The 22,799-nt window shown below is 43.3% G+C and overlaps 1 protein-coding gene across 1 annotated transcript in view; it reads right to left on the bottom strand.

Annotated features, from left to right (window-relative positions):
• The window catches only part of LOC110498678 (F-box only protein 41), a 112,502-nt gene extending 107,236 nt beyond the window's left edge, over positions 1–5,266 (bottom strand). The window contains exon 1 of the mRNA XM_036954437.2: positions 4,632–5,266. The gene's annotated coding sequence lies outside the window, so the exon portion shown is untranslated. The remainder of the gene's footprint in view (positions 1–4,631) is intronic.
• Positions 5,267–22,799: the final 17,533 nt, after the last annotated feature.

Below are 22,799 nucleotides of genomic sequence, written 5' to 3'. Positions count from 1 at the left end.
CATGGCCCCATCCTGATACCAATTGAGCAATGTTCTCATGCCCCAAATAATTCAGGCCGTTCTGGACACAAAGGGGGTCCGATCTGGTACTTGATGGGTGTACCTTGTAAACCACCGACTGAGTGTAAACATCGTGCTGTATCGAATCTCCGTTCAAGATTGATGGGGAGATCAGAGGCAGTCGACAACTGAGGTCTCTAATGTAAACAAAAACAAGCTCTCGTTACCGTTCCATAGAGGCAGTCATGGATGGTGTAGTGGCGCTATGGGACAGGAGGAGTACAATCAATGTTGTTTTGCCAGAGGTGATGCGATACTGTATGTCTACTTGGGGAAAATTACTATGGAATTGGGACGCTCCGCTGTCACTGTAGAGAATAGTTGACACCTACACAAGAAAAAATGACTATGGGAAGATCCGCTGTCACAGACACACACAGTTGGGAATACTTGACACTCAACTGTCAGCGTGACAGACAGTAAACATTCTGCATGAGAATGACATTTCACTGAATATGCCGCATTCCTCTGAGGTAACTAGTTGTTAAAGGAGTGCAGTAGTTGACGGAGACAGTGCTCATCGGTCACCATTGTCAACGAGATTTTCTTGAATCGTTTTGGGAATGTCTTCCACCTGGGTCACTGTGTAAAAAGTGGACAAAAATGTCCCATGAATTTCAATATAAACGAAGAAATAGGTTTAGGCTTGAGGAAAAATTGTCTGCAAAAGAAACTCAAATGAAAAGCCTCTGGGTCGTTTGGGAAGTAAAAATCTTATCAGAGCTTAATATATTTATACTGAACAAAAATATAAAACGCAACATGTTGGTCCCATGTTTTATGAGCTCAAATAAAAGATCTCAGAAATGTTTCATACATACAAAAAGCTTATTTCTCTCAAAATTTGCACAAATTTGTTTACATCCCTGTTAGTGAGCATTTCTCCTTTGCCAAGATAACCCATCCACCGGACAGGTGTGGCATGTCAAGACGTTGATTAAACAGCATGATCATTACACAAGGTGCACCTTGTGCTGGGGACAATAAAATGCCACTAAAATGTGCAGTTAACACACAATGCCAGAGATGTCTAAAGTTGAGGTAGCATGCAATTGGCATGCTGACTGCAGGAATGTCCACCAGAACTGTTGCCAGACAATTGAATGTACAATTCTCTACCATAAGCCATATCGTTTTAGAGAATTTGTCTCTACGTCCAACCGGCCTCACAACCGCAGACCACGTGTAACCACGCCAGCCCAAGATCTCCACATCTGGCTTCTTCACCCGTGGGATCGTCTGAAACCAGCCACGCTGACAGCTGATGAAACTGTGGGTTTGCACAACTAAATAATTTCTCCACAAACTGTTAGAAACCATCTCAGGGAAGGTAATCTGCAAACTCGTCGTCGTCCTCACCAAGGTCTTGACCTGACTGCAGTATGGCGTCGTAACCAACCTCAGTGGGAAAATGCTCACCTTCGATGTACCACTGGCATGCTGGAGAAGTGTGCTCTTCTCAGCTGAATCTAGGTTTCAACTGTACCGCACAGATGGCAGAGAGCGTGCATGGCGTCGTGTGGGTGAGCGGTTTGCTGATGTCAATGTTGTGAACAGTGTGCCCCATGGTGGCGGTGGGGTTATGGTATGGGCAAGCATAAGCTACAGACAAACAATTGCATTTTATTGATGGCAATTTGAATGCACAGAGATACCTTGACGAGATCCTGAGGCCCATTGTCGTGCCATTCATCTGCCGCCATCACCTCATGTTTCACCATGATATTGCACAGCCACGTCGCAAGGATCTGTACACAATTCCAGGAAGCTGAAAATGTCCCAGTTCTTCCATGGCCAGCAAACTCACCAGACATGTCATCCATTGAGCATGTTTGGGATGCTCTGGATCGATGTGTACGACAGAGTGTTCCAGTTCCCGCCAATATCCAGAAACTTCGCACATCCATTGAAGAGAAGCGGAACAACATTCCACAGGACACAATCAACAGCCTGATCAACTCTATGTGAAAGAGATCTGTTAACTGCATGAGGCCAATTATTATTATTTGACCCTGCTGGTCATCTCTGAACGTTTGAACATCTTGTACTGTTATAATCTCAACCCAGCACAGCCAGAAGACTGGCCACCCCTCAGAGCCTGGTTCCTCTCTAGGTTTCTTCCTGGGTTCCAGCCTTTCTAAGGAGTTTTTCCTAGCCACCGTGCTTCTACATTGCTTGCTGTTTGGGATTTTAGGCTGGGTTTCTGTATAGCACTTTGTGACATCAGCTGATGTAAAATGTTGGGCTATCGATACACTTGGCTACTCATTCATTGCAGCAGCGCGAGTGAAAGTACGGAGAAACGCATTTTATGTTTGGCAATCGTGTTGAATAAAAAGTGTAGACAGTGCTGAAATGAAAAGCGATCATAAAAACAGCAGCTCTTTGCTGTATTCTGACAGTCTCTCTGTGGCCATGGTTTTAAAGTTATTAAATCTTACTTAGGTTAGTGTCAAACTTTGCTTTGCCGGCGTCGTGGAAGATCTGTAGGCACTGAGCCTACAGAAATGTTTGGCGATCAACTAGGAATGCCTTGAAGATCGACCAGTCAACGGACAAAGCCTTAACTGTAACTCAGTAAAATCTTTTAAATTGTTGCATGTTAAGTTTATATTTTTTTGTTCGGTGTAAATACGTCACTGAGACCCGTTATGTGATTGTGACCTACATTATCCTCCTATTGGCTAACTTAATTGCAGTGGTTATTGACTGGGAAGTGAAATCACCGGTGATAGTTAGCCTGAATGATCAGCTTATTATAGTACAGGCAGAGAGATTTCTGTGGTGGGCTGACTGTCTTTTACCTTTAAAACGAGAGGAAACAATATCTTTCTTCTCAAGCAATGTACATGCAAATGTATTTCAATTGACTAAACGTGTGTGTGCAGTGTTTCTTCTGAAAAATGAAAAAAATGCAGTGGGGGGGGGGGGGGGGTGTCTGTGCATGCAAGAGTGCTCTTGTGTTTTTGACGGTTTGTTGGCGTGCATGCACATGTATGCAATTTCATCTTGTATTTAGGCCTAAAAGTAAATAATATGTGCAATCTTACTTGTTTCCCCTAATATCGGCCTGCTAATACAGGACTAGTAAAGCCCCAGGGCACTACTTTTGTAAAAATAAAAAATAAATGTAAAGGAATAAAAATCGAGTAAATATTGTAAAGTACACTCACTAAAGCGTAGCAGTGGGAAGTAGGGGTGCTGAGGGTACAGGGGGTGCTATAGCACCTGTACTTCCCGCAGCTATGCTTTAGAGTGTACTTTACTGTATTTATACTTGGGATATCACTTTTGAACAGGAAAAGCTAAAAAAAAAAAATGACTGGAGGACATCTTTAAAGCTTGACTTCAGTCACATCTGATGGATGCCCAACAGCAGCAAGGGAACAGCGAGGCAATATTTCCCACAGTAGTCAGCCAGTCACACACAAACTGTAAATTAGTATTTCCCACGGGTCACACAGAGCACAATTCCCCACACTAGAGTAGCCTGTCTGTCACTCTAGGCAAAGTGCTGCTTTGGCTTCAAGAGCTGTTGGGGCAGATCCTGGGAAGTTTTCTAAGTGGCCAAGCAGGAGCAGTGCATAATGCCAAGTCATGATTTCCTTTGAGACCTTCCCCTTGAGCTCAAGTATATTTAGTGAGACAGCTGGCGGTACTATGAGGCTCATAGCTGAGTAGTGGGCTCTTTCAAATATAAATACATATTTAAAGTGAATGATGATATGATGTATTATCAGATAGTCCCTATTCATATTGCTTTGATGTTTGGACATTCTGCCCAAATAAATGTCATTTCTCGGAATAAAAACACATGGATATACTGGAATGAGAAAGTGTTTCTTGACTGTTAAAAGCTTCCAAAAAAAGCTCTTATTATATGCAACAACAAAAATAGGCCACATTACACGTTATCAACTGAAAAATGATTCCACCGAATGGTTGATATCATGTTATGACGGGCATGGGCCAGATCTTCACTAACCGTCACGTAGCCTATGAGTAGCAAATTAGGCCGGTGTCGTAACATTATGGATTCCGAATGATTCGATTGACAACTGATTGATTAAGCGACAATTACACACGTGCAATGAATGGCTACACACATCGCACTGACTGAACGTTAGTCAGTCTTCGATTGGGTATGAAGACCCAAAGACAAGTGGCATAAGGTAGCCTACCGCAGCAGGAACATGCGGCTTGACTGTAACCTATCATTTCATCGATTTGAATAAGCGGAGAAAAACTACACGTTTTATTCAATAACATAACATTGACAAATATCAATGCAGTCGTGTCGATACGGATGACAACGTGCAGAAGGCGGCGAGTGTCCGGCGCGGGTAGTAGCGTAGCACTAGCAGCATGCCCTGATTTTCCTGCCTACCATTTTCGACAGTGCACAGGCACATCACTGGTGTCCTGCCTGCTTGCTCTAATTTGGAGTTATTTTCAGCCATTCCCTCGTACGTGGTGTCAACGGCATTGTTCGACTGATACATACACACAAACACTAAGCACTGTCATCCACCCCAGAAAAAACATTATGTAGGGTAAAAAGCGCTTCTCACCTCGGAATTTTCTCCCCATTTCTCGCTCGAGCCAAGGAGCCGCTCCAGCATTCATTGACGTCACACGCCCCACTCTGCAGCAGAAATACAGTAGGCTTGCTCTAGAGCGGGAGGGCGCACAGGGAGAGCGAAGGAGAGAAGATACGGCTGTTCGAGCTCCAATAAAGATTTCTGCCGGCCGAAATCTAGAAGATGAAAGGCATCCCTCTACCTGTGTGATTCCCAAGGAGCTTTCATTCCTGTGAGCACAGGACAGAAAAACACTGGATCGTTCCCTGGAGAACGAGGCCTTCAGATGAATGCATGCGTAACAGAGAACATTTCTACAACCGAATCATTTAAAAAAAATCATGTCCAAGTAGGGCTAGTTACTGCAACTGCATGTACCAGTGATAATGACCACCTGTCATGTCATCTATAATGGGTTCCACACTTTATTTCCAACCAAGCAATCAGTAATAAATGCATCAATCAATGAGATTCTCTTGTCAATAAAAAAAAAGTGCCCGTATAAACGGGTAGGTAACATCCCAGGCTAATCCACTATAAAAATCATCAGCTAATGCAAGAGGACTAGGAGTCCTTGTACGGAGATGAGGTGAGGGGTGTGTGTGTGTGTGTGTATGTGTGTGTGTGTGTGTGTGTGTGTGTGTGTGCAGAGGTGTCATGCTCATATGGGACACAGGGCGAAGTGCCCCCTCAGATGTCCTGGTAACAAAAAATAGAATAACGATTATGGCTCTAGATTGCAGGAAAATGTGCTCTCACTTTTGCAAAATTCTCAAACTTTTCGCCCGGGTGCCTAGTGTATGTGTGTATGTGTGTTGTGCATGCGTGTGTATCTGCCTGTCTGTCACTGTGTGCAAGTGGCCCATTAGCAAATTGCTACATGGTTAGGGAGGGTGACAGACAGGAATCTGTAAAAGCAAAGGGCAATGGAGAAGTTAAACTATTTCAAAATGGCTTACACATTATTTTTTGTTATCTACAAGCCCAATCCAATTGTCTATCAAGATAGTGGAAATTCTCAAGGATTAATCCTCTGCTACCCTTCTTGTCATTTCTCATCATTACTATCATTTTCCTTTAGATATCGGAAAAAAAACTCTAATGCTGGGTGGCATTCAATAGTGTACATTAGTGTAATGTAATGTAATGTAAACAAGCGTTACTCAGGTAGTCCCTTCCTGTTTCACTCTGTTTTATTCCATGTGGTGCCTAGTGAATGCAACCCTGGTGTTTAATGTTCCCAATACAGGTTCAGCCAGGACACAGTGTGCAATACAATACGTGGATGATACTGCAGGTCCTGCCTGTCAGTGTACAGTCTGATGTTTTGATTAGGGGGGATAAAGTACCACCTTGTGGCCAAATGAGAAGACTGCACTCCATAATTCTCCTCATTAAAGGGCAACACCACCACTTTTCAACCTCATTTTCATTATATCCAGCACAATACCAGTGTCAATATGTGAAAACGGTGCATTTCTGTTTTGTAAAAAATTAAAAAAATATATAAAAAAAAGTTTTAAAAAGTTCTACCTGATGACATCTTCAAAAGTTAACATTTCAAAAATGGATTCTCAAATAATGAGATTTGCTGTGACTGTGAGCAAGAAAAGATCCTTCCTTGGGCTAGAAACTGGATGAAGGGTTTGAAAATCACTGTTTTTTAAAAATCCTACCTTGTGATGTCACAGAGAAGCATTTTTTTAGTACCTTTCTTTATAACAACAGATCATGGAAAGACTGTTTCCACATAAGAGACACTGGTTTGGTGCTGGAGAATTTGAACATGAGGTTGACAGTCAAAAACACCGCCTGGAGCCCTTCAGAGATCGGTCCTATTCAGGAATGAAATGGAAGCAAATGGGCTGAAACATTGCAAAACATTTTGCCACACTGTACACCAATTAATATTATCTTGTGCACTCAAAAATACATACTTTAGGGGATTTTAATGGTATATTGTATGTCCCGATACAAATCGAACACTATATTTCTCAAGAATGTCCTATGCACTATGTATGGAATAGGGTGGCATTTGGGATGCATCCAAGAAGAGAATCCTGGTGGTGTTCAAGTGGCAGTTAGCCAGAAGATTCTGACCGTACCGTTACGCTTGTTTACACTGAGCTGCACTGTGGTCGGAACGCCATCATGTTTAGATTAAGAAACTGTGGAGCCGGCGCGAGATCAAAGCAGGGATGGGATAGGCCACTGTAATCCAAATTGTACCTTTATCCAAACTGATACATCGAGAAGATTGAAATACTGCTAGTTTTTCCAGAAAACTGTCCTTTTTTTTGTCCTCATGCTAGCTAGCAGTAGCCACCGCAGCCATTTTGGAATGGCAGTGTCAGCCAATCAGCTCTTTTGTTGTTCAATGCAACATGCCATTCCATAACACATCCTTGTTGGTGTTAGAATAAAACCTTAATTGCTTGGATTAAATTAAGATGATACTGTACCAAAGTTCCAAGACGATGACGTCAAAGTACTGTGACAGATTTAGATCAGACACTTCCCCCATCCCGTTCCTTTCATTCAGTTTTTATTTTATTAGAAGTGACGGCCCCATTGGCTGCTGTGTAATAGTAGGGCTGTGAACCTTTATTGTCTCTTGACTGGCTGATTGAGACATGCTGTGCTTTGGTCTGCTTTCATCATTGAGCAAACAACCTCTGCTGGTGTAGATATTATTAACATCCGTTTGCATAGTAACCATAATAATAAATAATATATGCCATAACACATGCTTGACATTTCAATACAATAAAGTCGTTTTTGTTCTCTTCCCAAGAGTGTATTTTAATGCTGGTTAGCCCTGAGAATGGAGGAAGGAAAAATGTCAAGAATGAGATTTGGAGTCAACCTCTCGTCTAGCCTTTTCTTTGTACCTCGGCAAGGAAATGCATGTAATTCAAAAGACCTTGAATGACAGAGGACGTTGAATGATGCCAGTGCATGTCACAGACAATACTGTACAGTACAGATAATAAGATACACTCAGATCCGGAAAAGGGCACAGAACATTTCACAGACAGTGTCTACGCCCCAAATGGCACCTTATTCCCTACATAGTGTACTACTTTTGGTCCAGAGCCCACGAGGAATAGGAAAAGGTACCATCTGAGACGGAACTAGTATTCAGCATACTATTATTGCTCCCAAATGCAGTGATTACCTCAGCGAAGAATCTCTTTTCGATCATATTGGGCTGTGTGACTGTGTCATTACCAACATGAAGACAATAGGCTTGTGTAAAAAAAAACACACACACAGTTCCTTGCGAAAGTATTGATCCCCCTTGGCATTTTACTTATTTTGTTGCCTTACAACCTGGAGTTAAAATAGATTTTGGGGGGGGTTGTATAATTTGATTTACACAACATGAAGATGCTAAATATTTTTTCTTGTGAAACAAACAAGAAATAAGACAAAAAAACTGAAAACTTGAGCGTGCATAACTATTCACCCCCCCAAAGTCAATACTTTGTAGAGACACCTTTTGCAGCAATTACAGCTGCAAGTCTCTTGGGGTATGTCTCTAAGCTTGGCACATCTAGCCACTGGGATTTTGTCCATTCTTCAAGGCAAACCTGCTCCAGCTCCCTCAAGTTGGATTGGGTTCAGCTGGTGTACAACAATTTTTAAGTCATACCACAGATTCTCAATTGGATTGATGTCTGGGCTTTGACTAGGCCATTCCAAGACATTTAAATGTTTCCTCTTAAACAAATTGAGTGTTGCTTTAGCAGTATGCTTAGGGACATTGTCCTGCTGGAAGACGAACCTCTGTCCCAGTCTCAAATTCTCAAGAATTTTCCCTTTATTTAGTGCCATCCATCATTCCTTCAATTCTGACCAGTTTCCCAGTCCCTGCCGATGAAAAACATCCCCACAGCATGATGGGGATATGTTCTCGGGGTGATGAGGTGTTTGGTTTGTGTGTTTGGTTTGTGCCAGACATAGCATTTTCCTTGATGGCCAAAAAGCTTCATTTTAGTCTCATCTGGCCAGAGTACCTTCTTCCATATGTTTGGGGAGTCTCCCACATGCCTTTTGGCGAACACAAATGTGTTTCATCATTTTTTTCTTTAAGCAATGTCTTTTGTTCTGGCCACTCTTCCGTAAAGCCCAGTTCTGTGGCTTAAAGTTATCCTATGGACAGATACCCTAATCTCCGCTGTGGAGCTTTGCAGCTCTTTCAGGGTTATCTTTGGTCTCTGCTTATTAATGCCCTCCTTGCCTGGTCCTTGAATTTTGGTGGGCGGCCCTCTCTTGGCAGGTTTGTTTTGGTGCCATATTCGTTCCATTTTTTAATAATGGATTTAATGGTGCTCCGTGGGATGTTCACGCCCAATTTTTCAGTTTTTGATTTGTTAAAAAAGTTTGAAATATCCAATAAATGTCGTTCCACTTCATGATTGTGTCCCACAAAAAAAATACAGTTTTATATCTTTATGTTTGAAGCCTGAAATGTGGCAAAAGGTCGCAAAGTTCAAGGGGGCCGAATACTTTCGCAAGGCACTGTATATACATGTGTGTATATACATGTGACACTTAGATTGCACACAGGTGGACTTTATTTAACTAATGCACCAGATCTTATTTTGGGGCTTCATAATAAAGGAGGTGAATACACATGCACGCACCACTTTTCAGGTTTGATTTTTTTTTTTTATGTTTAAAGTTATTTTTTTCACTTCACTAATTTGGACTATTTTGTCCATTACATGAAATCCAAATAAAAATCTATTTAAATTACAGGTTGTAATGCAACAAAATAGGAAAAACGCCAAGGGGGATGAATACTTTTGCAAGGCACTGTACACTACCATGGTTCAATTAATCTATATCACATACAGTATACTGCATTTCATTTCCAGGGGGCATCAATGAAACCACATATTTTTTATTAAGATATTACCAGTGTGGAAATGTACCAAATTGTCATACTTGAGTAAAAGTAAAGATACCTTAATAGAAAATGACTCAAGTAAAAGTGAAAGTCACCCAGTAAAATACTACTTGAGTAAAAGTGTAAAAGTATTTGATATTAAATACACTCAGAGGCAGTAGGGATGACCAGAGATGTTAACTTGATGTGTGAATAGGACCATTTTCCTGTCCTGCTAGGCATCCAAAATGTAACTAGTACTTTTGGGTGTCAGGGAAAATGTATTGAGTAAAAAGTACATTAAGTAATGTACTGAAGTAAAAGTAGTCAAAAATATAAGTAGTAAAGGCAAGCAGAGAGACCCCAAAAAACTACTTAAATAGTACTTTAAAGTATTTTATAAGTAGTACCGCCGGATATTATATTAAAGGAAAACTCCACCCAAAAATGATATTTTGGTATTTGTTTAATTAGTCTATTGTTGACATAGTCCCAAAATGTTTTGCTTGTCAGCAATCAAGTTTTCAAGATATATAACTTTCAAAATACAGAAATCATCATATGATGCAGCGTTTTTTCATGAGTTGATGCAAAATGTATCATAAGGGGATGATTTCTGTATTTTGAAAGTTATATATCTTGAAAACTTGATTTCTGACAAGAAAAACATTTGGACGAATTGTCCTTTAAGATGGCAGAATAATATACAGAAAAGAGAGAAAACATCCAACCTGCGGGTGATGTTTCTGGACAGCAGAGGGCAGCAGTAGTGTACAAATAATAACAGTGTCAACACATACTACTGTAAGAACTAATCGTGATCGTGATAGTACCTCATAAATCAGATTAAACTAAGAACAGCTCCATTTTAAAAATTATTGGGAACTGCTGCTCACTCTTAAGTGAATAGGAAATATTGGACAATTCCACATTTCGAGCACTACTTTTCACTAGAGCCCTATGAGAGAGAGAGAGAGAGAGAGAGAGAGAGAGAGAGAGAGAGAGAGAGAGAGAGAGAGAGAGAGAGAGAGAGAGAGAGAGAGAGAGAGAGAGAGAGAGAGAGAGAGAGAGAGAGAGAGAGAGAGAGATTCAAAGAATGAAAAATGTTGATGTGGCAGCAGTGGTCAGAGGATTGTTGAGAGAGGTAGTTGACTTCAATAGATTGACAACATTTTCACAGTTATATAGGACCTAACCAATCAAAAAAAGGTCTGACTGAGAGAGCGAGCCAAACTTTTCAAAGTTTGGCACGTTCGTCAGAAAGTCAAACGAGTTTATGTCCGTTATTATGTCACTTAGACAATGAGAAAATGGAGGACAAAAACAACAAAACAACAAAAAGTCAAAGGGATCACTGGTTTGTACTAATGTATTACGTCAGGTGCCAATTAAACACAGTAAGTGAATGAAATGTAATTAATTGCAGGTGAAAGGCTTCGTAATGATAGGAGCATTCTATGCATACTGATGTAGATCAGGCATGATGATACCACATGGACCGTGGTGTATAGAGAAGCTCCAACAAGATCCAAGATTCCAGATAGAGAGAATTAACTTCTACATTATTATTTATATTATGACGAGAGAGTCTAACAGATCAATGTAACAGTGTATACAGACGATCCAACAAGTTGAAAGATCAATAGAACAGTTTTCATGAAGGTACGTGTATCTCCACTACGACTTCCAATAAAAGGAAACATCTTGTCTACAACATAGCCCCCCCCCCCCCCCCCCCGCACACACTCGGGTTGTAACTGATGTACAACGCATTAGACACAACTGTTGTGATTACAACTGATATTTGTGACGCAATGGAGAGTTTGTCTGCACAAAATTGCTTACTCGGCCCTTGTTCTAGTGTTCTAATTCTTGTGCAGAAAAACTCTCCATTATGTCACAGCAACTGTGCCAAATGCATTGTTCATCAGTTGTAAAAATGAGTTTGTAAGGGACCATGGATGAGTCCTTCTGCACGAAGAATAATTAGATTTTTCTGCCAATATTGAAAGCTCCCTAATTACGACTGGTTGAAACTAGATTTCTTCTGTCCCATTGATGAGAACGATACATGGGTCTGGTAGCAAAATCCATGTACACAATGACAATGATTATACAGACCACTGCATTTTTAGCATGAGCCATACTGTCGATGCTGCCATGGTAACAGAGTATGTCTTATCAAGTATGGCTCTTGTGTGAATTTTTTCCCCAGTGGAACTTATTTTGGGCCAGCTTTCAGTGGTGTAGGTATGACAACAGGCTGGTGAGTTGCATTCATTTGCATATTAATACTGCTAACAGCCATTGTGTGTTAGTTTAACCCTTGCCCGAGGGACCTCGTCAAATCACTGTCACATTACCTAGAACTTGGGCTATATAGAGAGGCTTTTACGTAAATGGTGTAAAACACTTGGAAACTATAAATAGGTGGTCGTTCAGATACAGATGGTGATATCAACACATTGTTTTCCTGTTCTGATTCAGTGAGGCTCGTGGAGGGTTCCTATTTATCACAAACCACGTTGAAGACCATGTCATCTTCACACCGTATATCTCACACAACACTATTTGACGTATGGTGTAATTACTTCATGGCAGAATTACGCAAATCCCAAAAGTGTACAGAAGCAGAGGGGAGACACAGCAGGAAGGGGCCGACATTGGGACTGAACCCTTGTCTCCAGTGGGGAGGAATGTACAGTGTATACGCTACCACTAGACCACAGGCTCTGCACCAGTATTTTCTGTGTTAATAATAACTACTTTTATCTCCACTGACAGTCTGACAGGCTCTCTGCCTATAGAGATGGGTGGCCTGTCGATATAGCGTGCATAGCATAACCACAAGGTTCAGATATTATTTGAACTTCAGTCACTTTGTAGCCCCCGCTTCGTCATCTCTGTGTACTTCGCGTTTCCTCCCTTGTTGAAAATAACGAGCAGGTTTGATGCAGGGCTACTATAGCCGATAATGAGAGGAGTGTTGCTGTTCAGACGACTTGAAAGCTCTTCAGTCTATCTGGTCCCACAAGCGGCGGCCATTATGGAGCCGGATAGAGCGGTTAAAGCCACCATGGAGTTCTAGTTGCAGACTTTATAGTGTGGGACAGCAGAAAGTGACCAAGGCTACAGCTGGGAACATGACCCCTTTTAAACTATACTGGAGGGATGGAGCCGTAATGCTCAAATTAGGTTATACTAGGAAATCCCACCTAATTTAAGTGGGCATTGTGTCAAGAAGCAGTGTGACTTGGTTGGATTGTGTTTCGGAGGACACACGGCTCTTGATCTTCGCCTCTCTCGAGTCCGTACGGGAATTGCAGCGATGAGACAAGACTGTAAACTACTAATTGGATACCACAAAAAAAGTGCTAAAAATATATGTATTTTTTTTAAGTAAAAAAAAAAACAGGCCTCCTGGGTGGCACAATGGTCTAAGGCACTGCATCACAGTGCTAGCTGTGCCACCAGAGACTCTGGGTTCGTGCCCAGGCTCTGTCGCAGCCGGCCGCGACCGGGAGGTCCATGGGGCGACACACAATTGGCCTAGCGTCGTCCGGGTTAGGGAGGGTTTGGCCGGTAGGGATATCCTTGTCTCATCGTGCACTAGTGACTCCTGTGGTGGGCCGGGCGCAGTGCATGCTGACCAGGTCGCTAGGGGCGCAGCGTTTACTCTGACACATTGATGCGGCTGGCTTCCGGGTTGGATAAGTGCTGTGTTAAGAAGCAGTGCGGCTTGGTTGGGTTGTGTATCGGAGGACGCATGACTTTCAACCTTCGTCTCTCCCGAGCCCGTACGGGAGTTGTAGCGATGAGACAAGATAGTAACTACTAAAAACAATTGGATACTATGAAAAAGGGGGGAAATTCAAAACAAAAAAAATCTAATTTGATAAAAGTCTGAGAAAAAAACAAAACAATGCAAGCTGTTGTCAATAAAGTGGTTGTCTTGTGTACACAGACTTTGCAGTGAGAGTGGGGGTTTTCATTCATAGGAGTATGTGTGCTTTTGCTATGTGGAGATGATCATAAAATACAAATGTATAGCTTGTAAAATAACACATCCACTCAAAGCCATGTCTAAAAGAGGTATATTGTGGTACTCTTAAAACTATATGGTAACATTTATTGTCACATATATAAATGATATGGTGACAACTTCTTAACAATCATAAAACAATGGTACGGCAGGTAGCCTAGTGGTTTGAGTGTTGGGCCAGGAACCGAAAGGTTGCTGGATCGTATCCCCGAGCTGACAAGGTAAAAATCTGTCATTCTGCTCCTGAACAAGGCACAGTTCCCTGGTAGGTCGTCATTGTAAATAAGAATTTGTTCTTAACTACTTGCCTAGTTAAATAAAATGACAAGCTCTGTTGTTTTCCCTTGGTGAGTGTGCCTCCATCCAGTGAGAACGACGAGTCCATAAATTCTTCAGCCATGTAGAGTAACAGGAAACAGCACGTTCGTCAGCTGTCAGATCAATCTATCCGTTTATCCTTATCATCCGCGTGTCGGGGGACACAACTGTCCTCTGTGGTGAATGAAAGAGGGATGAACAAATAAAGAGGAGGAGGGATGGTGATGGAGGGATCAGGGATCCCTCTCTATCTGTCTACGGGACGAGATGAAGGCCCCGGCGGTGACACGGTTAACGGTTAACCACCTCGTCCTGGGGACCATGTGATCTATCACCCCCCCAGAGCAGCGCAGGAAACTGGCTCCCCTGCCCCAGTGTCATGTACCTGGTTAATGATTAAACCCAGCATCCTGACACCAGCCGTCATTTTGGATCCATAACAATAGAGGGTTCCTGGACCTGGATGGATCTACTGTGGAGGAATGGAATTCTCTCGTTGTCTGTCTCCCCTTGGCACGCAATGGCTGTTCGGTTAATGGTTAATGGGGGTACGCATGAATCAATCGGATGGACTGTCAGAGGGCACAAATACACACACGGGATACTGAGGATCGACTCATCTGATTGTACACGGATCATCCAAATAGTTTGTTAACAGGAAGTGGACCCTATGCTTACAGTTGTACTTATAGTCATGAATCATCAACATGTCATTACGTCTCAGCCTTTCTAGGTTTTGTCACATCATGATCTGTTTCACCTGTCTTTGTGCTTGTCTCCACCCCCCTCCAGGTGTCGCTCATCTTCCCATTATCCTGTGTATTTATACCTGTGTTCTCTGTTTGTCTGTTGCCAGTTCATCTTGTCAGATCTTACCAGCGTTCTTTCCCGCCTTCCTGTTTCTCTAGTTCTGTTTGCTAGTTTTTTCTGCCTGCCCTGACCACGAGCCTGCCTGCAGTCCTGTATCTGCCTGACTCTGACCTGATCACAAACCTCTGCCTGCCCCGAACCCGAGCCTGCCTGCAGTCCTGTATCTGCCTGACTCTGACCTGATCACAAACCTCTACCTGTCCACAACCTGCCCCGTGTTTCTAATAAATCATCTGAGAACTGTACAATCCGCCTCCCGTGTCTGCATCTGAGTTGTGATAGGTTTTGTGAATTTAAAAAATTATTGGCCTGCACACGGACACTGTGAACTAGATTGTATAGTTTAACTATATTGCAAAGTTATATTGTACCAATGCCATGTATTATTTAAACTAGGGGGGAAGGATAATGCATATTCAACTTTGGCTCTTCAAACAGCCTTGTGGCTCTTTAAGTACAGTCCACGGTCTGTTATTCAACAGAAACATTACTTTTTTAACACATTTTAAAGCACACATTTAAAAATACACATTCTCCTTTTTAGAATTTAGAAACCGGTTTAATTGCCCCCTTTATATCATTTTCATTTTCACCTAAGTTTATCTCATAATCACCTTAGCCACAAAAGTAATTACCCAACCGAGCATTAATTCACATTGTCCCATGATCCATGGGAGTGCTATTAGAGCAGCCCAAGACAAGGGAATTAGCAGCTATAACAAGAGAAAGTGTTTTGATTTTCAAATGGCCAGCGATGCTCTGAGTCATTCATACGAAACCCCCATTTAAAAAGAACAAAGCAAATAACCGCTAAACGTCTCTTAAGGGGCTCAAAACACTCCAAGGGGATCACATCCAGCGACAGTTTCCGTCTGCGATACTGCCAAGGTCTGGGCTCTGGGTCAACTGAGGCCTTTTGAGGGGCCCCTGTGTGGCCCCAGCATGGCGTCACTACACTCAGAACAGAGAGAGACGTCACTCTCCCCTTCCTCCCCCAGGTGAGGGGGACAATCCATCACCCGCCCAAAGGCCACGGCACTGGGGGAGCGGGGAGGGAGGAGCAGCTCTATTATGCGTCATTGAGGGGAGGAGAGGAGTGAGGGGGTTGTGACTTTGTGTGATGCTATACTTTTAACCGGGGGGGGGGGGGGGGGGGGTAAAAGAGCAGGTACAAGCCAGGATGGAGGAACAGAACAGGGGATTCTCTAGCTAGCTACTACTACTCCACAACAGCCTGCTACTGTTCTCCTACGGAGGTGTGTGTGATGCTGGCAGAGGATGAGTCCTAAATGGCCCACAATTCCCTATATTATGCATTTGGTACACAGCCACAGTGTTTCCATATGGAGGTGTGTTTGTATGACGCTAGCTGAGACTGGAGCAAGCCACATGTGACGTTACACTATTGCCTGGGGGGCTGCAATGTGGTGTTTCGACTGGACAGGTTATAATGTGTGGTGTATCGATATGACAGACAGGTGACGTCATACTGTGTAGCCTACCTTCGCGCCCTGAGCACGATCAACTTCGATTACTCCGCTTTGTCTCAACGACTGATTGGGTCCCATCAACTCCTATCATAACTGAGTATGAGATTATGAAAAAAAAAAAAAAAAATCCCTATATCATGCACTACTTTTGACCAGGACCCGTAGGGCTCGGGTCAAAAGTAGTGCACTATGTAGGGAATATGGTGCCCGAGACACAACCAATGTAATTTGGCATGTTTGCCTCTGAGCAATTAGTAGATGACAATAATTCAGAGAAACATGTAATTCAACATAATCTAAGAATGGATCATTTGGTCCTTTGTAGTCGGTGGAGAACGCCAGCATAGTGGGTTCAATTACCAGGACCACCCATACAGTGCATTCGGAAAGTATTCGATCGGGTTCAAGTCCGGGCTCTGGCTGGGCCACTCAAGGACATTCAGAGACTTGTCCCGAAGCCACTCTTGCATTGTCTTGGCTTTGTGCTTAGGGTCGTTTTTCTGTTGGAAGGTGAACCTTCACCCAGTCTGAGGTCCTGAGCACTCTGGAGCAGGTTTTCATCAAGGATCTCTCTGTACTTTGCTCCGTTCATCTTTCCCTCGATCCTGACTAGTCCCCTAGTCCCTGCCGCTGAAAAACATCCCCACAGCATGATGCTGCCACTACCATGCTTCACCATAGGGATGGTACCAGGTTTTCTCCAGAAGTGACGCTTGGCATTCAGGCTAAAGAGTTCAATCTTGGTTTCATCAGACCAGAGAATCTTGTAGGTGCTTTTTGGCAAACTCCAAGCAGGCTGTCATGTGCCTTTTGCTGAGGAGTGGCTTCCGTCTAGCCACTACCATAAAGGTCTGATTGGTGGAATGCGGCAGAGGTGGTTGTCCTTCTTGAAGGTTCTCCCATCTCCACAGAGGAACTCTGGAGCTCTGTCAGTGTCCATTGGGTTCTTGGTCACCTCCCTGACAAAGGCCCTTCTCTCCCGATTGCTCAGTTTGGCCGGGCGGCCAGCTCTAGGAAGAGTCTTGGTGGTTCCAAACTTCTTCCATTTAAGAATGTGTGTTCTTGGGGACCACTGTGTTCTTGGGGACCTTCAATGCTGCAAAAATGTTTTCGTACCCTTCCCCAGATCTGTGCCTTGACACAATCCTGTCTCGGAGCTCTATGGACAATTCCTTCGACCTCATGGCTTGGTTTTTGCTCTGACATCCACTGTCAACTGTGGGACCTTATGTAGACAGGTGTGTGCCTTTCCAAATCATTTCCAATCAATTAAATTTACCACAGGTGGACTCCAATAAAGTTGTAGAAACATCTCAAGGATGATCAATGGAAACAGGATGCACCTGAGCTCAATTTCGAGTCTCATAGTTAAGGGTCTGAATTCTTAGGAAAATAAGGTATTTCTGTTTTGTTTTTTATACATTTGCACAACTTTCTAAAAACCTGCTTTCGCTTTGTCATTATGGGGTATTGTGTACAGCTTGATGAGGAACATGTTTTATTTAATCAATTTTAGAATAAGGCTGTAACATGAAAACGTCAAGGGGTCTGAATACCTTCTGAATACACTGTATATAAAAATATGTATGCACGCATGACTGTAAGTCGCTTTGGATAAAGCTGTCTACTAAATTGCATTTATTATCGTTATACTGTCAAGCCACAAAGGAGAATGACTATGTTTACATGGTTAGATTTTTCAAAGTCCCCCGGCTAATGGTTATAATTCACTGCTATAGCAACACAGTATTTGACATGCACACCATATCCCTTGCTAGATGATCGATGCTGTTACTACTGTAGTAGGTACGTTTTGCATACATTTCATGCTGCTCAGATGTGCGATGCTTGATTTGATGGTTAATTCAGATGCAGGAAACAGAGAGCTGCGTTGAGCCTGGTAAGCAAATGCAAATCCTCACCCTGCTCAAGCTGAAGGTTCAGTGTACTAGCAGAGCCCGCGTTCCGTTCAGCCCACTCATTTTATACTGCTATTCTTTATGGCTCAGGCTTCTCTCTCTCGCTCTCCCTCTCTTTCAGGCTCTCTGATTCCATCTTGCCCGTGACAGAGGGATTGTCATTAACACACATGCACATGCACGGACACACACACAAAAATGCCCACACGCACACACGCGCACACACACACACGCACGCACGCACACACACACACACACACCGAGTTTTCTCCAGGCCTCTGCCATTTGCAGTGATGCTCGGTGGGTGAGCCATCGTTAGAGGAGAGCGGTGCACCGGTGCCATCGCTTGGCCACAGTACATCTCCTTACCCAGTGTTCGTCTGAATCGCGACAGTACAGTAAGAGAGCAAACAGACGGCTCGTAGTGACACAGCTGTCACAAGACATGCCTCATTAATGCTCCTCAAATGTCCTCCACTAAAGTCATCACTCAATGCACACACTGATCTGCCGGGCCTGAACATACGTGGCGCTTTATTTTAGGAGAGGACGTTGTGTGATTGTGTTTGTAAGGCATGGATATTTGTAGATGTTTATTAAATTGGAGAACTTGAAACAGGCTGCCATAAAGCTGAATGCTTTGAGAGCCAGTTGGAAGAAATAAATGGGTCTCTGGCCAATAAAGTGTGGCTAAATGTAGTCGCATATCTATGACATGGTTGAAGTCCAACTCCAGCATTCTGGTACAACACTTCGCTATTGTAACTCGTTTCCACTAAGAACAATGTATTGCAAGGTGTGAACTACACAAACACACTGAAATTTCGACTCTTCAGACACTAGGAGTGCATTGCTGAATCAGCAGAGTGGTGGAGCCGATCCATCCATCACTGGGCGTGGCAGGAACCAGCCATCACAGGGGCCCCAGTGCACTACAGCTCAGCCCAATCTGGGGAAAACAGGGGAGGTATCCCGTAGAATCTATACACAATGACGGCCATCACAGACTGATCCATCACACTAGACTAGAGGAAGTTGAGCCGCTGAGAGTCGCTGAGCCTGTTGCTGTGCTTCCAGTGCCACCGGCTGGACCAGGTTAATGGTTAACCCATTGCATCCTGTCATCCATCTTGGATCTGCTGGATGCCATCCCATGCAGGCGGAGCCACTGTCAGGGCCATTGTTATGGCCAGGGGGGCTGATAAAGTTCCAATGCAAGCTAAGGCGACAATGAGAGAGAGTGGGAGGGGGGGGGGGTTGTTGTCGTAACAGAGTGCTCTTGTCTTGGGTTCTCGCTTTGGGGTTTTCCTGGTCATTTCTTTGTTTCTAGTCTCATTTAGTTCCGAATCAAAGATCTTCTTAGAAAACCTTACGTAATGACATGTCGATGACTCAGGGCTATCAATACAACTGTAGGCATTTATAATCCAAAGAGTATCAACTGTAATTGAATTTACTTAGATATTCCACAAAATCAATCGGTTTGACATCTGGCAAGAAGCCACAGGTATACACAGTGAGTAATCTCACATTTAGTCATTTAGCAGATGCTCTTATCCAGAGAGACAACTAGTGCAGTAGAGTACACCTAAGATATAATTTACATTGGGACAGTACATGATGGTACTGCACATTGGTCATGGGGTTGGTCATTGCCTGGTAATTCGTTCACATTTCCATTAGAGCTGTGAATCAATAAATTGGCAATAAATGAATCCCACCAGAAATACTAGGAAACTGCATTATCCCCCTGTGTTAACATGATGTGTGTCCAAAATGGCACCCTATTCCCTTTAATTGTTTGATTGATTGATTTGACCATTTTAAACACAATACAACCACACATGGGGCTCTGGTCAAAGGTAATGCATTATATAGGGCAGGGATGGGCTCCCCTTTTGAAGGCACTGGGATCAATTTCCACAAGAAAACTCAGTGACAGTCTCAATTTACTGTTGCAAGTTAGAATCGTAGAATGCACAAGGTGTAAGTTAGCTGGCCGCTAAACTATCAAAACGTGTTATCATGGTGGAATTACCGGCTGGGGGCCCCCACTGATTTTGTTAGTCAGTCTAACTCCGATATCATATTAAAAACTGCAACATTTCTCTCCACCCTATGGCAAAATGTGTAGAATTGCACGAAATGAACTCTGAAACTTGAAAAATTATGCTCTCAGCTGTCAAGAGGGAGGCCACTCAAATGTTTTGCATACAGACCTGGGAGCAACTGCGGTGAGTTCAGATTTTTTTCTGAGTTGCACATCCCTGATTTAGGGAATAGGGTGCCATTTGGGACTAAACAATGGTAAAAGTAGAGAAGACACTGCCTGTCAGGATCTTCAATAAATATTTTTCTCCAAGAATGCCTGTCATGGCAGATGCACAGCATACTAACGATCCAGGGTTATTATGACGGCCTTTGCTTTTTGACGGTTTGCATCAAGGACAGCGGTGAATTGTCCAGTAGTGATTGAATTGCCTTGAAGTAATTTACCTCACGCCAAGAAATATTCACCTTTCCATTGCCGTGCACCTTTGAATGAGTTACCAAGGAGATGTTGTGTGCGGGAATAGAACAGCAAACGAAGACTCCTTGACCCTTTGGTTTGACACGCAATTTGTCAGGGAAGAGATACGAGAAATGAGTACAGTGCGTTTCCCCTCCCATCCATCCGCTATAGTGCCTCGCCTGATCAGTCATATTAATGAAGAAATTTGGCGCCTCCGGAACAATGGGAAAGAATTAGACACTTGGAGAACAGGTTTGCATAACGAGCTCCTTCGCCGTTTTCAACAGTTTCTAGTCTTAATCACCTGGCACTCTCCAGAACACCTACACCCTTCTTCAGGATCAGATATGGGGACCACCGGACCGGGAAATGATCTGAGCCGCGGCATTAATCCGCTAAACCTGATTGCTATTACCGCGGTGTGATTATGCAGCTTGATTACCGAGCCCACCAGAAGGACCATGGCGCGCCTGCTTCTACGCGTTCTCTAGATGCGAATCAAATTACGCAGTGATTACCTTGTAACGGATCAATCGAGACGTGTCGGCCGGTGTGGTCATACACCATGTAGACGTGCGTCTGAAGAAGGGTGACTGTGATTATTAATGGATACTTGAGGAGGCCTGAACGCTGTAGACTTGAACCGTTAAATCGGACCCTGATGCGTAATATAAGCAAATGCATTCATAATACGTTTCAGAAGAGTGATTATTGGATTATTGCCGTAGACCGAAATGTTTGGAGTTCAAGCATAGACAATGGGGTTGTTTTGTGCTCTTGAGAGGCCCAGGGCAGTAACTACTTATACAGGCGTTTCAGCCCCACAGTAGTGGATAGCTTGCACAGCGGATGGAGTGCAACTTTTCATCCCTTATAGGCATTTTAGGAGTGAATGCTTTTTTATTATGGAGCTGTCTGTACCTAAATAATACCCTGACCTTAACCACACAGGGGTTATTATCTAACCTTAGCCCTTCTAGGTTATTGCATCCTTCAAGTCATGATGTTTGCAGATGTTGGATAAATGCCAAGAACAGAAGTGTGCTTGTGAGATGAAGTTGGGCTGCAACTAACCACATGTACATGGAATTCTTTGACGTTCCAATAGACCTAGTCCACAAGGCCAGAAAAGGGGGATGATAACCCTAACCCGAATTCGTAACATGGGTGTCAGAGGTGGGATGGCAGCCGTGGGGATAGGCGTGTACACGAGAGTGGCTTAGAATAGAGAAGCATGCGGACACGCTCTCCCAAAGGAAGGAGTAATGTAGCGAACTTAACCCAACACATACCAACCTCATTAACAAGGCGTAACTGGCATAAAGGATAAGGTGTTGGCTTGACAGTCGCTGGAACCGGGTTCAAGTCTTGGCTACCCCCGAATTCACTACAATATCTAATCCTTTAATAGGTTTCATTCCCAGCCCTGGCTCTTCGTGTAATCTTCAACCAAAACACGAATATGGTTCAGGCAGATAAATAGCCAGGTTGACTTCATATCCAGTTGAAATGCGATTCAATGGAAAACACAACCGGACTACGTTTTTTTTTTTGTCTCACTGGCCCCTTAGAAAGCGTCAATCACACAGACATTGTATATGAATTGAATTACTGAATCTCATTACCCATCACAGAACATTGACTTGAATGGGGATTTCCGTTCTAGTAATTTTACTTTTATGACTCTCCCTTTCTCCTGTGGTTGTTGCTTGTCAACACTATGCACTACGGAGCTGACGGCTGGGGTCTGATTGACACAATGAGTTGTCATCACCGTCGTGCAGGGCCTACCCCGGTGAAAACAGGTCTCCGCGGGGCTCGCCAGCTTTTTCCGACAGGGCTACTTAATGGCCTTCATATAATTATTAACAACCACCGTGCGGCTACAGCTCCATAAATGTCAACCTGAAAGTGGAGTTGATGCATTGCGGGCTGGACTCTCATCTCCATGAAATATACATGGTTTGAAACAACATTAACATATATCTGAGAGCAATTCGTGATCGGCTATTTAGGGGGGGTTTGGTAATCACAGCTGATATGGTTGAGGCTGCAGTCACGGGGTTCACAGGAGTCATGTTCTAGATCTGAATGCGGAAGAAGAATACCAGTTT

The sequence above is a fragment of the Oncorhynchus mykiss genome, chromosome 19, assembly GCF_057628025.1.
Source record: "Oncorhynchus mykiss isolate SJ-2025 chromosome 19, ASM5762802v1, whole genome shotgun sequence".
NCBI classification, from domain to species: domain Eukaryota; kingdom Metazoa; phylum Chordata; class Actinopteri; order Salmoniformes; family Salmonidae; genus Oncorhynchus; species Oncorhynchus mykiss.
Note: the sequence above shows the minus strand (reverse complement) of the source record. Positions and strands in the feature narration are given on the sequence as shown.